Consider the following 19,181-nt stretch of genomic DNA (forward strand, 5'->3'; position numbering starts at 1 on the left):
CCACTCAAACCAAAAGAGAAAAATGATTTAAAATTCACCACGTTCACTTCATTATGACTTAAAGAAAACTGAAATGATTTCCATTATGTGTAGGCCTAATAGAGAATAGCCTACATAAAAGTGCATAGCAATGCATCACCGAGACTGACGGTTAAAGCGTTTCTAGATCGTGTTAAACCGCATGTTCAGCAGAAGCAGGGTTTCGTGGTCAGTGTGTGTGTGTGTGTGTGTGTGTGTGGCAGCCTGGAGGAGATTCCGAGAAGCCTGAGCTCTTACTGTGGGATCCGCTGCTCGAGGTAAGACTCACTAACCCTTCACTCTCAGTAAGAAAACTGTATGTCTATTCTTTTGTGTTTCTGTGTTATTTTAGTCTAAATATCGACTTTAAACTTTGTGCCACACACGCATATTTCTTCGGGGAAATCCCTCATGCTTCGCTCAGAATTATCCCTGTCACACACAAACATCACACGGAAAACCCGAGACTGAGCATCATTTTGAAGTTTTAATTCCTATTGATCGTTTATGATATTTTTTTTAACCGTAAATAATGAAACTTGCACAGAGAATATCGCGTGCCAACTGAAATGCGGGGCTTTTGCTTTGTTTCTCGGGAGAAAACGGGAAATATGACAGAGCATGCTTGTAATTGAGTTAGGTAGCCTATCGGATTAGGTTTCTATCAGACACTCTTTTAAAGCCTATGAATATTGTGTTTGTCTCTGTTTTCTGTTGTCAATGCAGGCGCTGCTGTTAGAACCGGTTAAACCACCTTAAACGCCACGAAAACCCGAGATGAGCTTTTCCACAGTTTATATTCTATGGATTTTACTATCCACCCTTTGGTTTGCAGGTAAGAGTAGCTGTTTTCAGTGAATTCAATGGTTTCGATTTATGATCATGTTACTCTATGGGGAAAGTTTGGACTTCAAGTTCGAGTTTGTTTCTGTTTCTGTCGCTTTCGCATGTTGTTCAAAAAACGGGAAAGAATGAATAATATCTATACATTAATTAGCTATTAGCTATTGCATAATTTACCATAGTTTGTGATTGTTGAAGTTTCAGTTCTAGGCGTTAACTATGTACAATTTCCCCCAATTCATACGTTGCATGTTGTCTTTTACATGCTGACCTTAAAACGCGTTCTGTGTTCTCAGTTCCTCAACTGAAAGCAGGTCAGTATTCTTCGCCTCTTTTACTTTCCGTTCAAAGTTCAGACTTCGCTAATAGTCGCTCAAGAATATAAGTCGCTTTTGCTCGAGCATAATCAGTGCACATAAACACACGGTATAATATATTTGCACAACACAATAAAAAAAAAAAAAACGGTTAGGTTTATTGTTAGGGTTTAAAAAAATAAATAAAAATAAAAAAACAGATAGGCTACGTACGAAATCACATACTACCCAGCATTGAGGTCCCTGGTAATTTTTCTAAGTGTGTAATTAAAGTTGTGAAATAATTGCTTAATATTAACTCTAATTTGGTGCTGCAATGATTCGCACATCGCGACGATAACCGACCTCCTCATCTGAGCTGATTCAGCACTCAAACACCACTCGTCGTCAATGTCCACATGTTTGAGATGACCAATCAAAGCACAGTAGACGGGATTTATGTTCACAGAAGCGCGAGCCGAGCGCGACGCTTCAGTTGACGGTCATACAGAGCGAGATAACTTAAGGTGCACTAAACAGCTGTTGTGTGATAGAAGTTTTAAAAGACCGACAGAAATAATCAGTTTGCAAAGACTGTATCAATGGGAAGGGAAGATATACAGGTCAAGATAAAGAGACTGAGAGAAGAGAAAGAGAGAATTTGATCGAGATGAGAGAGGAAGAGCACGTATTGCATACTGTGCCCATGAGATTAACATTATTACATTGGATTCCTATTTAACATATACTGTATGTTCTTTGCCAATGACAGTGGAAACTATAAGCTAAATTTAACAACACAAGCACCTATTGAATATATTGCCATTATTATTATAAATATAGGCTATATTTGTATACCTCGAATGTGTATATTTTTTACATATTTCACCAGTATCAGCACTGGGATTTTTCACTGTTTGTATCACTCCACTGTCTGTGTTTGTATAACTTGCATCATTAAGCCAGTAGGTGGTGACAAGTGACTGTCTTTATGAGTAAGCAATTGAACCATTAAATGAACAGATTAGTCCAAAAACATTGATTACTGTAAAACATTTCTAACCTCACAACTCAAAATTTTCTAGTGACTGGTCACATCTACATTTTCCAATTGGCCCAAGTGAAATTCTGCAAATTTAATTTGATCACTTTGCAGAATTTCACTTGGGCCAATTAAAATTTTTTGATGTGACCAGTCACAAGAAAATTTTGAGTTGTGAGGTTAGAAATGTTTTACAGTGCATACTAATTGCTCATATATGTCTCTAGACACAGAAGGATTGTATTGGCATTTGATTTAAATGTAACATCTATGCAACATAATCCTTGAATCATTTCTTATTCAAGGCCATTCCCGTTTCGAATGTGTTATTTATTGTCAACAATAAGCATAAACATTCTGCATTTCCATTTTAGTGTGGATCATTCATTGCAACATTTAAACTGATTCTCATGTTTCAGAATGTTATCTGCTTGACAAATAATTTATGCTACTGCCCACTGACATATGCTTTTAAAGCTACTGTTATCCATTTTATTGGCCTTCAAACACCTTCAAATGTGTAGTTCAGGAAAATACAATTGTTCTCAGGGTGACTTGCCCCCGAACCCCCCAACAAGCATTTAGGAACTCAGTATTTGTAAAACTCTGCGTACATCCCTGCATACTTTGACTTGCTGTTTTCAGTGCTTCTTAATTGTTGAATGCGTTATTGTTTTCCAACTATAAGGGATCTTGGTTCTTTATCAGAAGTAAAAGAGACACTCAAAATAAGTACACATGAACACATTTGTTTTGCTTAACCAAATTAAAAAAGTTTTTAATAAAAGTATTATTATTCATATTTCAGAGATTTAGTATAGGCTGCTAGTGGTGCTTGAGATATGACGGTTGGGCATAGACAAAATCCCTTTAATATACCCTTTAATGTGCATATACCCTAAGCTACACTACGGGACAAACTCCGTTCTGTGTGTTCATACAGATCAACACTGTTTCATACAGATCAACACTGTTTCATACAGATCAACACAACACTGTTTCATACAGATCAACACTGTTTCATACAGATCAACACTGTTTCATACAGATCAACACTGTTTCATACAGATCAACACTGTTTCATACAGATCAACACAACACTGTGTAAGGGGTATACAGTCAAAGACCCAGAACCAGATATGAAGAATGAAGACCCGGAGTCAGACTTATAAAAAAATTAAAGAAAAGTTTTACTGAAGATAGTTTGCATTTTCATCAGCAGAAGTCAGCTTCAAGACTCCCACAGGAGTTCGTAGGCCGCCCCACTTACAGTTACAAAGATCACAGCAGTTATACCATTTCCAAGGTCTAAGCTACGTCATTGCTTACAGGTTGAATGATTCTCATTGGCTAAGAAACATGAAAGCCTAAACAATTTAACACATGTGAGGAGATAGGGGTGCCTATCGCCATTAGTAAAGATAGTTGTCGTCCACTCATTGGATTTAGGTCTGTGGTGGCCTCGCAGGTTAGAGAAGGGCGCCGGGGTGTCTGGTCCGAACGTCCAGAACCTACATAGAATGTCATACGCACACACACACAAATAACAGACACTAGCAAATAACAGCTCCCATCAAGGCTGAAGAGAGTCTGAGCTCCTTATTATCAGTTAAGTATACCAAAACATAATGCTAAAACATTCACTCGTTTGGGAGAAAAACAGATAACTGACATTTACTCCCAAGGAAGGAAATATACTGGAAAGAATACATTTTAATACAACAATTCAAGTTTGATAGTAACGCTCAATATAGCTTGACCATATGTCCAGCGAAGAATCATATGTGCCCACGCTGCCTTTAGGACCCTCTAACCTTTCTACTGATCCCAGAGAAAGAGACAAACGGCCTTGTGGGTTCCGTGGCCTTCGTGTCCTGCGTGTACTAAGTGCAATCTCAAAGTAAGATTGGAATGCACCTAAAAGAAACTGGTTACTTGCATCCATGCATTTAAGAAAATATAATTTCACAAGCACAAGAATATAAAAATTATTATGTGATAATGAATATATTTGATTATTGATTTTTATAAAGGAAGTATATAACCATTCAAAATGATATATGATTATATATGTATTTGAAGAGGCAAGGGATTTTGACCAACCCTTCAGTCCCCCGTTTTAGACCAATGTGGGGTCCAATACCGCCACGTCTGGTCTAACCAGTGAGGTCACTACGGAAGGGAGGAGTGGTGACGCATGCTCCCCTGCCGGGTCACACTTGTCTCTTCACCTCGTCATGGACATGCTGGATACTAAAAATTCCAGTCCCCATTAAGAGGCTCTCCCACCTTCCACTCACAACAGGACATCAATGTCATTCTTCCTCAGTTTATCAGTCAGGTTAAAATTTTATAAAACACATAACTGATTACGAAACAAGTACATATTTTTTCTTTGGAAGCCAGGCTAAATAAGCAAGCACTATTGCTGTATTCCGAGCATGGGCTAGATCCACAGTCACTACTCAGATCCTAAATAAAGACATTGTCTATAATCATGAGTACCAGAATATATGCACTAGTTTTTTTTATTTATAAAATTATGATTTCCAAATCCTTTTATTATAAACAAAGTTGGATGGTTAATCCATTATTTTCACTACCCCTTTTATAGACCCTTTAGGTTTAAAACACAATGGTTGTCTAACTAAAAATAAACAACAAACAATAAAATATTAATAATTAAGACCCATAATAATCGATGTAAGCACTTTAAGTCTTTACTGAAATCATCCTTCAGTTTACAGTCACATAGCATGTACCATTTTAATTGTATAACATCTTATACCCTTTTTTGTTTGTTTCAAAAATAGAAATAAAATAAAACAAATTCACATCATCATTTCAGTCATTATTTAACCACTAAAATATAGGATCGTTCCCCATTCTGCTTAATAAAGCTTTTGTTCATTCCTTATCCTTATATCACTTGAATCCCTGTCAATCATACAATGTCTTATTGTTTTTATTTTGAAACTCACTTTTTCATACCATTTAAACTTAATTTGACTTCCATAAATCCTATCAGAAATTGTATTTTCATAACATACATTTTTTTCTACTATATTTCTTCCATCTTGCCCTACATGCCAGTTCCTTCTGCATCCGAGTCTCTCACCACTGTCAGCCTAGTGACACTTAAAGTTCCCTCGTTAGGGGAATCATGGTATTTTATTAATTCTTCAATACTCTTGTTTTCTTATCATTAACTTCAACTTTATTTTTCATTATAACTACTTCTCACAGTATTTGTCTCAGTTCCACTTATCTTTACAGTTTTACAGAAACCAAAATATTATGTTACTCAGATCCCAGCCCACAGCCATATAGCTGCTTTCTCTTTTTACCTTTATTAAATTGTAGTTTTCTTAGACATCTAATGTCATACATACATTGAAGGGATTGAGAAATAAAACCTTTTCTTTTTAGAAGTTATATTCACTCCTTCTTTGTTCGCCCTCCGGCCTTTCAATAAAAAAAATGAGGGAGCTCACTCTGGATAATTTGGATAGTGACTTAGCCAATGTGTCACTTTGTCTCTCTGCCGTCAAGTCTATATATATATATATATTTTTTTTTTTTACGTTTATCCTTATGATCCCACCTAGTTGTCTATTTAAATTTAGACCCTCAGTTGAATTTAGACAAGAGTTTTACCCCAGAATGGACGGCAATCTTCTTTACAATTCCAATTTATATAAAATACTAATCCAGAGAGTAATTCAGTTCAATATCATAAATGACAAAAGCATTCATAATTACCAATAGCAGACAGAGCTGGAAAACCACTCCAATTAAAGCTCGTCCCATGTTCTGCATTGTCTTTTCATCAGATTGACTTAGAATTATCAACTTTTCTAAAGTTGGTCATTTCACTTAACCCATCTGTAATGATAAAACACTAATTCCGGAGGTTAATGACACAATATCCTCAAAATCAGGAAATAATAGTACCCCAAACTAACACATACAAGACATAAAGTGCTGTCACCATCACACGCACTCATACTAGACACACATATGTTAACTGCTCATTTTCAATATTAATTTTTCTTTATATTATTGCTAAAAGATTTAAATTTTAAATAAGATTTTAAACTTCCCATTTTCCGGTAGCTTCTACCTAATTTTACATGGTCTCCCAACCAGTTTCAAAGCATGTCTTGTTCATTATTCATTAGAATTTAACAAGGTCAGCTGGGTTGTTTTGTTTCATTATCATTATTTTGCTTCAGCTTGCTCTAGCAGGCCGATAATGGAAAGACAGACACAGTTACCATCCCTTCCTCTGCTCAAGCAGTCTCTCTCACTATAAATAAATAATCTTTTTCAACAGCCTTCTAAGGCTGTAACTTAGACAAAATGTAATATTAAATTAATTACAATAACCTTTGACCATTCACCTTGTTATCCAGACTTTTCTCAAATCTACAAGAGCTGTCTTCATCTTTAGCCACCACCATGTCTAACGACCTTCAGGAGTTAAAACTATGTCATAGACCTATTAGTTCAAAATCAACACTATGATTTTCCTTGCCCATAAGGCAAACCAGTACATAAAAAGTTTTGCTACTGTCTCCACAACAACTAATGGGAATCACTCAATGGCCTCAGCTGGCTCCTGCTCGCCCACTCCTGTTAGCCCTTTATCTATAATCTCCATCAGGGTGTTTTCCCCTGGCATATTTGCAGACGCTTGTCACAATAAAAAAACAAGCCATACAATGAATGCGGTTTCTGGTGATTGGTATTCGAGGAACACTCACGTTTCGGGGTCAGACTGTCTGTAACTCCTCACAGCTCATCCGCCCTAACGATAAAGGATGCTGCTGGCCTCACAGTCATCCGCTCCACTCTCATACCTTTCTCACATAAACACCTCCATCTTGAGATGCCCAGTGACTTTACGTGATCCACTCTGGCTTGGGTTGCCCCCTGTCTGGCCAATAGAAGGTCTTACCCGTCATTGAGTAGCCACTCGTGCCCACTGGTGACCGCTCTTTCCCATCACAGGCTGTTTGCTTCAACAGAACTCAGCTGTTTTCTAGAGCTTAGGAAAGGCACGTTCAAGAGTCACCAGAGCCATTCGGATTGCCTAATAGTGTTCACATAGGGAGACAGATTAATAACAACAGTATTTAATCACTTAAATCCATTAACTATCTTAAAAGCAGCAACCTAGCTACTTGGATTATACTCAGTGAATTTAGATCACAACCGTACATTCAGTGTACATTTCCGTCGGCCCCTCCCCCGTTTCATGGTGGGGACTAAGATCAGACAAAGAAGTTACTGGTCCTAAATTAACCTAATCAAAATGTCATCTCTATCTGTATTATTATTTTAAATACTTCTTTAAAGTCATTCAGTTTTATTTTTAAAACATCTCTGTGTCTATGATCCTTCAACTGAAACACTGTGCTTTACACATTATCACAGATACCAGTTTTTAGCTGACTCATTGAATGAGAGAGACTCTGAGACTCTATTGGATGGTACACTGCTCTCTCATATACTTCTAACATCAAACATTTATCTATCATCTTTTAACTCTATCCCAGCTTAAGGCATCTTTGCCAGATATTACATACGGTTTCAAATAAACATATTATTTATATTTGTCTTTTGCCCACACATCAGGAAATTTAGGCATTACAAATTTCCACTCAGATTGAGTCTGTTGCACTGGCAGTTTCAGCCACAGCACACATCAGATTCAGATAAGCAAACTGTTTCATTACAGCCAATAACAAACTTATCTTTTGAAAACTAAACATCAGCTTCTAGTTCTTTCATGGTCAACTTTTCAAGCTGTTTGTTTAATCAGCATTTAGCAACTGTTAATTCAGTACGGCTTCTGCTTATTTGTTTTACATAAAAATAATTATTCTAGTTCTCAATAACGTTTCACATTTCTCAATCTCAATTTTAATTGTCAAGTTCTCAACCATAGTTTAATATTTGACTTCAGTTTTCTCTTGGAGTTTATCAATCTCCAATTAGGATTCACACTAAGTTTGACGAGGCAAGCACTCTCTGCTTGTGATACTTTTGCAGTTATTGTAAATCATCTGTGAGATTAGTCTCTCTATATCATCTAAAACCTTTTTAAAATGTTTAATTACAACACAATCATCCTTTAAGTTACTTTGATATATTTTGCAACTCACATTTGTTGGAGTCATTAATTTTACATCAACTTATAAAAATTACTATTATAGATCTTTTCTTCAAAAGGGTTCACTTTAAGACTTCAATCTTTTGACCCTGTTTTATCTCTTGTTCTTTCTCAGACGACAACTTTAATATCGTCATTTAAACACTAATCTACTTTCAAACTCACATTATTACCAGAAATGTGTCACGTGTTAAATGGCCCTACTGACCACAATCAAGACACTCTCTGTCATCTGGTGAATTTGTTTCAGCCTCAACTACAGCATCACACTAGAGGGCTGCATTGGGATTGAGTCCCGCCGGGTCCCGCGGGACCCAACGCAAATCTCGCGGGAGCGGGCGGTTTGAACTTTGCTGCGGGCGGGAATGGGCGGACAAATAAAACCCCTGCGGGATTGGGAGGTAGCCTAACGACATGATGGAGATGTCAATGATGTGGAAAAGAACCTTAAACGAGGTATTTACAGCACACAACCTGAGCAAGGCAAGTCTGACATTTACTATTCATCTTCCTGATCAGTGCGTCAGAATACATGCAGGCCAGGGAAACGAAACCAACAACCCCATGAATCTCTTTAACAATAGCAATACAAATACGCGTTTTTTTCCTGCGGGACGGGAGAAGACACAAAGTCAGTGCATCTCTATTATTGTGCGGGAATAAATTCTCCGAGTTTTGCGGGTGCGGGCGGGAGTGGACATACATATTGCGGGAGCGGGCGGGAGTGTAACACATACGTTGCGGGAGCGGGCGGTTATGGTCAAAAATTCGGCGGGCGCGGGCGGGAGCGGGATGAAGAAAACAGTCCCGCGCAGGACTCTACATCACACCCTTGAAACAGTGTGTCCCATTCAGGAATGCAAACAGAGCTACTGATTAAGCAGTTCTCTGTATTCTTTTACAGTCCACCAGTGGCGGATTTAATCATAATAGCCCAATCATAATCTTCATCATTATTATTGGCAGAACATTAATCTTCATAAGCTGCAAAATATTCTAAGTTGTTTTCACAAAGTGTCTGTTTAACTTTAGTCGCTTGTCGAGGGAAATTATCCCAGACCCAGAATTTCTTTCACTTGCTTCTTGTAATCACCGTAAGCAATACGAGGCTAAACATTTTAATTTTTCAGTTTCTTTGTTTGTTTGTAGCCAGTCAAGTTGTTTAAATTTCCAATCAGAATCAAAATCCTGACTACCATTTACTTAATCATTTCTGCAAATTTATTTAAAGTGAGGGCTTTAGAGCACAGCTGCTTACAGCGTTTGCTTTTCCTGACTCACTATTTGTTTCAGGACTCTTCAGGTTACTGATTAAGTTATTACATTTTTCTGCCATATCTTAATCATGGTTCATACTCACCTGAAGTTATTGCAGAAATGGAGGCGGCGATCTTTGAACAACATAGCTTGGCTTCTGCGTGATGAAACTGCAAAGTATACTCCAAAATCACAGTTACATATACTGGTCCATGCCAATTTGGGTCACAACTTTTTAAAATTTTCTCTCGGAATTGTTCCTGATGCATCCCTGGCAAACAACCCTATTATTGTTAGTATCCCTAACTGCCTGATTCACTTCACTAAGTTCGGGGATCCCCTATCTGAGATGGAAGAGATTGAGCAGGTTTACGGTGCCACTGGACCTCTAGCCCAGGGACGTGCTCTGCTGGGGTGGTGCTACACCATTAATGCCCAGCGGGGCCCCCACAGAGCACGCTTCGCTTGCGCTGTCTGCTGCCGTTACCCTTAACGACGCTCTCAGCGACTTCTTATACTGTCAGCAGTATAATTAACTTACTCCTTCACTCGCCTCATCGGAGTGAAGCTTCACTCGCCTCATCGGAGTGAAGCTCTCCCGCTCTCCTTCAAAATCTCTTCCAGTCAGACAGCCCTAACAATTAACAAAAGCTTACTACCTTGTTTGTTGATTTGCCAGGGGTGTCACCGAGAATAATTGCCAGCGCATCCTCCACCATAACTGTAAGGGGTATACAGTCAAAGACCCAGAACCAGATATGAAGAATGAAGACCCGGAGTCAGACTTATAAAAAAATTAAAGAAAAGTTTTACTGAAGATAGTTTGCATTTTCATCAGCAGAAGTCAGCTTCAAGACTCCCACAGGAGTTCGTAGGCCGCCCCACTTACAGTTACAAAGATCACAGCAGTTATACCATTTCCAAGGTCTAAGCTACGTCATTGCTTACAGGTTGAATGATTCTCATTGGCTAAGAAACATGAAAGCCTAAACAATTTAACACATGTGAGGAGATAGGGGTGCCTATCGCCATTAGTAAAGATAGTTGTCGTCCACTCATTGGATTTAGGTCTGTGGTGGCCTCGCAGGTTAGAGAAGGGCGCCGGGGTGTCTGGTCCGAACGTCCAGAACCTACATAGAATGTCATACGCACACACACACAAATAACAGACACTAGCAAATAACAGCTCCCATCAAGGCTGAAGAGAGTCTGAGCTCCTTATTATCAGTTAAGTATACCAAAACATAATGCTAAAACATTCACTCGTTTGGGAGAAAAACAGATAACTGACATTTACTCCCAAGGAAGGAAATATACTGGAAAGAATACATTTTAATACAACAATTCAAGTTTGATAGTAACGCTCAATATAGCTTGACCATATGTCCAGCGAAGAATCATATGTGCCCACGCTGCCTTTAGGACCCTCTAACCTTTCTACTGATCCCAGAGAAAGAGACAAACGGCCTTGTGGGTTCCGTGGCCTTCGTGTCCTGCGTGTACTAAGTGCAATCTCAAAGTAAGATTGGAATGCACCTAAAAGAAACTGGTTACTTGCATCCATGCATTTAAGAAAATATAATTTCACAAGCACAAGAATATAAAAATTATTATGTGATAATGAATATATTTGATTATTGATTTTTATAAAGGAAGTATATAACCATTCAAAATGATATATGATTATATATGTATTTGAAGAGGCAAGGGATTTTGACCAACCCTTCAACTGTTTCATACAGATCAACACTGTTTCATACAGATCAACACTGTTTCATACAGATCAACACAACACTGTTTCATACAGATCAACACAACACTGTTTCATACAGATCAACACTTTCATACAGATCAACACTGTTTCATACAGATCAACACTGTTTCTACAGATCAACACTGTTTCATACATCAACACTGTTTCATACAGATCAACACTGTTTCTACCGATCAACACTGTTTCATACAGATCAACACTTTCATACAGATCAACACTGTTTCTACCGATCAACACTGTTTCTACCGATCAACACTGTTTCTACAGATCAACACTGTTTCTACAGATCAACACTGTTTCATACAGATCAACACTGTTTCATACAGATCAACACTGTTTCATACAGATCAACACTGTTTCTACCGATCAACACTGTTTCTACCGATCAACACTGTTTCTACAGATCAACGCTGTTTCATACAGATCAACACTGTTTCATACAGATCAACTCTGTTTCATACAGATCAACTCTGTTTCATACAGATCAACACTGTTTCATACAGATCAACACTGTTTCTACCGATCAACACTGTTTCTACAGATCAACACTGTTTCATACAGATCAACACTGTTTCATACAGATCAACACTGTTTCATACAGATCAACACTGTTTCTACCGATCAACACTGTTTCTACAGATCAACACTGTTTCATACAGATCAACACTGTTTCATACAGATCAACACTGTTTCATACAGATCAACACTGTTTCTACAGATCAACACTGTTTCATACAGATCAACACTGTTTCATACAGATCAACACTGTTTCTACCGATCAACACTGTTTCATACAGATCAACACTGTTTCTACCGATCAACACTGTTTCATACAGATCAACACTTTCATACAGATCAACACTGTTTCATACAGATCAACACTGTTTCTACCGATCAACACTGTTTCATACAGATCAACACTTTCATACAGATCAACACTGTTTCTACCGATCAACACTGTTTCTACCGATCAACACTGTTTCTACAGATCAACACTGTTTCTACAGATCAACACTGTTTCATACAGATCAACACTGTTTCATACAGATCAACACTGTTTCATACAGATCAACACTGTTTCTACCGATCAACACTGTTTCTACCGATCAACACTGTTTCTACAGATCAACGCTGTTTCATACAGATCAACACTGTTTCATACAGATCAACTCTGTTTCATACAGATGAACTCTGTTTCATACAGATCAACACTGTTTCATACAGATCAACACTGTTTCTACCGATCAACACTGTTTCTACAGATCAACACTGTTTCATACAGATCAACACTGTTTCATACAGATCAACACTGTTTCTACAGATCAACACTGTTTCATACAGATCAACACTGTTTCATACAGATCAACACTGTTTCTACCGATCAACACTGTTTCATACAGATCAACACTGTTTCATACAGATCAACACTGTTTCTACAGATCAACACTGTTTCATACAGATCAACACTGTTTCATACAGATCAACACTGTTTCATACAGATCAACACTGTTTCATACAGATCAACACTGTTTCATACAGATCAACACTGTTTCATACAGATCAACACAACACTGTTTCATACAGATCAACACTGTTTCATACAGATCAACACTGTTTCATACAGATCAACACAACACTGTTTCATACAGATCAACACAACACTGTTTCATACAGATCAACACTTTCATACAGATCAACACTGTTTCATACAGATCAACACTGTTTCTACAGATCAACACTGTTTCATACATCAACACTGTTTCATACAGATCAACACTGTTTCTACCGATCAACACTGTTTCATACAGATCAACACTTTCATACAGATCAACACCGTTTCTACCGATCAACACTGTTTCTACCGATCAACACTGTTTCTACAGATCAACACTGTTTCTACAGATCAACACTGTTTCATACAGATCAACACTGTTTCATACAGATCAACACTGTTTCATACAGATCAACACTGTTTCATACAGATCAACACTGTTTCATACAGATCAACACTGTTTCATACAGATCAACACTGTTTCATACAGATCAACACTGTTTCATACGGATCAACACTGTTTCATACAGATCAACACTGTTTCTACAGATCAACACTGTTTCATACAGATCAACACTGTTTCTACAGATCAACACTGTTTCTACAGATCAACACTGTTTCATACAGATCAACACTGTTTCTACAGATCAACATTGTTTCTACAGATCAACACTGTTTCTACAGATCAACACTGTTTCATACCAATCAACACTGTTTCTACCGATCAACACTGTTTCATACAGATCAACACTGTTTCTACCGATCAACACTGTTTCATACCGATCAACACTGTTTCTACCGATCAACACTGTTTCATACGGATCAACACTGTTTCATACAGATCAACACTGTTTCATACGGATCAACACTGTTTCATACAGATCAACACTGTTTCTACAGATCAACACTGTTTCATACCGATCAACACTGTTTCATACGGATCAACACTGTTTCATACAGATCAACACTGTTTCTACAGATCAACACTGTTTCATACAGATCAACACTGTTTCTACAGATCAACACTGTTTCTACAGATCAACACTGTTTCATACAGATCAACACTGTTTCATACCAATCAACACTGTTTCTACCGATCAACACTGTTTCATACAGATCAACACTGTTTCATACCGATCAACACTGTTTCTACCGATCAACACTGTTTCATACGGATCAACACTGTTTCATACAGATCAACACTGTTTCTACAGATCAACACTGTTTCATACAGATCAACACTGTTTCATACAGATTAACACTGTTTCTGCAGATCAACACTGTTTCATACAAATCAAGACTGTTTCATGCAGATCAACACTGTTTCATGCAGATCAACACTGTTTCATGCAGATCAACACTGTTTCATGCAGATCAACACTGTTTCATACAGATCAACACTGTTTCTACAGATCAACACTGTTTCTACAGATCAACACTGTTTCTACCGATCGACACTGTTTCTACCGATCGACACTGTTTCTACAGATCAACACTGTTGCATACAGATCAACACTGTTTCTACAGATCAACACTGTTTCTACAGATCAACACTGTTTCATACAGATCAAAACTGTTTCTACCGATCAATACTGTTTCATACAGATCAACACTGTTTCATACAGATCAATACTGTTTCTACAGATCAACACTGTTCCATACAGATCAACACTGTTTCTACAGATCAACACTGTTTCATACAGATCAACACTGTTTCATACAGATCAACACTGTTTCTACAGATCAACACTGTTTCTACAGATCAACACGGTTTCATACAGATCAGCACTGTTTCATACAGATCAACACTGTTTCATACAGATCAACACTGTTTCATACAGATCAACACTGTTTCATACAGATCAACACTGTTTCTACAGATCAACACTGTTTCTACAGATCAACACTGTTTCATACAGATCAACACGGTTTCATACAGATCAACACGGTTTCATACAGATCAACACTGTTTCATACAGATCAACACTGTTTCTACAGATCAACACTGTTTCATACAGATCAACACTGTTTCTACCGATCAACACTGTTTCATACAGATCAACACTGTTTCATACAGATCAACACTGTTCCATACAGATCAACACTGTTCCATACAGATCAACACTGTTTCATACAGATCAACACTGTTTCATACAGATCAACACTGTTTCATACAGATCAACACTGTTTCATACAGATCAACACTGTTTCATACAGATCAACACTGTTTCATACAGATCAACACTGTTTCATACTGATCAACACTGTTCCATACAGATCAACACTGTTTCTACAGATTAACACTGTTTCATACAGATCAACGCTGTTTCATACAGATCAACGCTGTTTCTACCGATCAACACTGTTTCATACAGATCAACACTGTTTCATACAGATCAACACTGTTTCATACAGATCAACACTGTTTCTACCGATCAACACTGTTTCATACAGATCAACACTGTTTCATACAGATCAACACTGTTTCATACAGATCAACACTGTTTCATACAGATCAACACTGTTTCATACAGATCAACACTGTTTTATACAGATCAACACTGTTTCATACAGATCAACACTGTTTCATACAGATCAACACTGTTTCATACAGATCAACACTGTTTCATAAAGATCAACACTGTTTTATACAGATCAACACTGTTTCATACAGATCAACACTGTTTCATAAAGATCAACACTGTTTCATACAGATCAACACTGTTTCTACCGATCAACACTGTTTCATACAGATCAACACTGTTTCATAAAGATCAACACTGTTTCTACAGATCAACACTGTTTCATAAAGATCAACACTGTTTCTACAGATCAACACTGTTTCATACAGATCAACATTGTTTCATACAGATCAACACTGTTTCATACAGATCAACACTGTTTCATACAGATCAACACTTTTTCTACAGATCAACACTGTTTCATACAGATCAACACTGTTTCATACAGATCAACACTGTTTCTACAGATCAACAGTGTTTCATACAGATCAACAGTGTTTCATACAGATCAACAGTGTTTCATACAGATCAACAGTGTTTCATACAGATCAACACTGTTTCATACAGATCAACACTGTTTCATACGGAACGGTCAGCAACCCTACATTTGTCCTGACCCTGATGTTCTTCAACTAATGGTGTGCTAACCATAAGTGCAAAAGTAATTCAGGGTTGAATGACATGGAATAACTAGTACTCCTGTCATTTGAAAACTGTCTTCTACACATGTATTAAAACAATAATTAGTCTCTCAATGACAAATTTCTTTTCATGTTTTCCTCTTGAAGAGATGAAGATGCACATGACGCATCGCAGATCAGCTAACTTCGTTGCTGGTCTTGTATTTAATCTTCAGTGCGATAGAAACCGTCAGAATGTGAGCTGGAGTCGTGTTCCCAGTCAGAGCTTGGGAAATATCACTGGAATAACCGTTAAGGACAACGCACTGTGGTTCCTTCCAGCCGAGCTTGTCCACAGCGGAGAGTACTCCTGTTTCAGCAGGTATTGCTTCAGTTCACTACGTTTCTGTTGATTTGGGTTTGACACGTGCATACTGAATACTGAAGCCCACTTGTTTATCCACAAACCATTTTGTTTTTTCCTGCTAAGGTCCATTTACAGTGTTAGTAAAGTTGAAAATGCTCTTTTGGTCATTCAAAATGGAACTGAGTCCTTTTAACACTCTCTTGGCATTAACAAGTCTTTTTTTAAATGAAAATGAAATGGCCGAATGATCAGAGTTCTTTAACAAATATCCAACTCTTCTTTCTAACGTAGTGGAGGATTCATCAGAAAAATCTGACACTAGAACGGGGTAAAATTTATTCATGGCTGTTTTTCGAATGTACATAACAAATTTTCAATAAAATCTCCCAGTCATTGACTTAAATTACAGTTTTTCTCCATTGGTTTGGCTCATTTCTTGAAACAGAAATTACATTCTCAAAACTCTAAGATAATTTGGCAAAACAGTCTTACAGTTCCGCACAACACCATGGTTCACCTGCAAAAGCTCATACCTCTCCCAAAACAGTTCACTCATGTGTCAAAACTAAATTTCCTTCTCATTTAAACAGTCAGTGCCCCCAAAATGCATCGTCCCTTTGGCATTGTGTAAGCACTGCAAGTCAAAATGTTTAGATGTTTTGTCACTATGGCAGAGGACTATTGAAATATCCCTCTTGTCCACCTTTCAGTCTTAGCCCAGTCCTTCATTGACAATGGTTACTATACTGTTTTTTTGTCTAGCTAACAGAATGCAATTGTGTATAAAACTGAAAAAAGGAAATAGGATTTTAGGGTAAGAGTAGCCTCCAAGGTTTGACATCACACATTGCATTCTGACTCATACTGCCAAGGAAATTGTACTTATACAATGAAATGACGCTGACTCGTTTTGGAGCGAACAACCATTAGACTGAGAATCAACAATCAGTTTCGATCAACAAGATCTATTCACTTGGAAATTGTGCTAAATGTAGGCTACCTGTACTTAATCATTTGCAAAGAGGTACTGAGACATTGAGACATCATACTTAGACATTTGCAATTTGATGAAATGAATGAGAAATTCAATTCTGTTGTGAACAATTGCCAAGTGGTTTGGAGGTTTGTCCATGTTGTTTTGAGAATGTAATTTCTGTTTCAAGAAATGAGCCAAACCAATGGAGAAAAACTGTAAATGACTAAAATTGTGTTATTTACAATTCCCCTCAGACAGCAACTTAGTGTTGGCCCAGATCCGGGCCACATCCATTACATGTGGATTCAACGTGTACCAGATGTACCAGATCCGACACTATGTTGCTGTTTGGGTCTGTTGTTAAAAATTGTTTATATAAAACCAGATTAAAATATACCTAAAACCGCCAGCAGGTGATGAACCTATATAATGCCTTTATTTCCGCGCTGTGTTTGGGCAACGTGTAGGCTTACTGTAAACAGTCACACAACGCACGTTCAAATTAAGATGTTTTAGCCTACTCATAAATGTTCAAACTTTGGATTAATTATTATTTTTTGTCGTTTATTGGTCGCTACGAGGGCTGCACGATTAATCACACGATTAACCCGTGATTTGGCAAAGGCTGCGATTATTTTATGCTCAGTTTGTCAGGGATTCTGCATTCCAGATGAGGGTGGGGAGATCACTCCACCAGCATGGAGCCGTGAATAATAATGTTCTGGAGACGGATTTTGTGGCTCTCTGTGATGGTACCACGAGCCGCCGCTCATTGACTGATCGTAGGCTTCTGTTTGGGATGTAGACTCGTAGGAGCGAGTGAAAGTAGGACGGAGCTGAGTCTGTGGTACATCTGTAAGCAAGCGTCAATGCCTTGAACTTGATACGAGCAGTGAGTGGTAGCCAGTGCAGAGAGATGAACAGAGGAGTGATACGAGCAGCGAGTGGTAGCCAGTGCAGAGAGATGAACAGAGGAGTGATACGAGCAGCGAGTGGTAGCCAGTGCAGAGAGATGAACAGAGGAGTGATACGAGCCGCGAGTGGTAGCCAGTGCAGAGAGATGAACAGAGGACTTATACGAGCAGCGAGTGGTAGCCAGTGCAGAGAGATGAACAGAGGAGTTATACGAGCAGCGAGTGGTAGCCAGTGCAAAGAGATGAACAGAGGAGTGATACGAGCAGTGAGTGGTAGCCAGTGCAGAGAGGTGAACAGAGGAGTTATACGAGCAGCGAGTGGTAGCCAGTGCAGAGACATAAACAGAGGAGTTATACGAGCAGCGAGTGGTAGCCAGTGCAGAGAGATGAACAGAGGAGTGATACGAGCAGCGAGTGGTAGCCAGTGCAGAGAGATGAACAAAGGAGTTATACGAGCAGCGAGTGGTAGCAAGTGCAGAGAGATGAACAGAGGAGTTATACGAGCAGCGAGTGGTAGCCAGTGCAGAGACATGAACAGAGGAGTGATACGAGCAGCGAGTGGTAGCCAGTGCAGAGACATGAACAGAGGAGTGATACGAGCAGCGAGTGGTAGCCAGTGCAGAGAGATGAACAGAGGAGTGATGCGAGCAGCGAGTGGTAGCCAGTGCAGAGAGATGAACAGAGGAGTTATACGAGCAGCGAGTGGTAGCCAGTGCAGAGAGATGAACAGAGGAGTGATACGAGCAGTGAGTGGTAGCCAGTGCAGAGAGATGAACAGAGGAGTGATACGAGCAGCGAGTGGTAGCCAGTGCAGAGACATGA

General features: G+C 38.5%; 1 long non-coding RNA gene across 1 annotated transcript; it reads left to right on the forward strand.

The window, feature by feature from the left end:
* Positions 1–243: 243 nt before the first annotated feature.
* Positions 244–16,485, forward strand: LOC130076015 (uncharacterized). The gene is made up of 3 exons (XR_008805593.1): positions 244–296; positions 745–853; positions 16,271–16,485. It is a non-coding gene; the product is annotated as an uncharacterized LOC130076015 (long non-coding RNA).
* The last annotated feature ends 2,696 nt before the right edge of the window (positions 16,486–19,181 follow it).

This window comes from Rhinichthys klamathensis, unplaced genomic scaffold (genome assembly GCF_029890125.1).
Source record: "Rhinichthys klamathensis goyatoka isolate OS25496 unplaced genomic scaffold, OSU_Roscu_1.1 h1tg000618l_1, whole genome shotgun sequence".
NCBI lineage: Eukaryota > Metazoa > Chordata > Actinopteri > Cypriniformes > Leuciscidae > Rhinichthys > Rhinichthys klamathensis.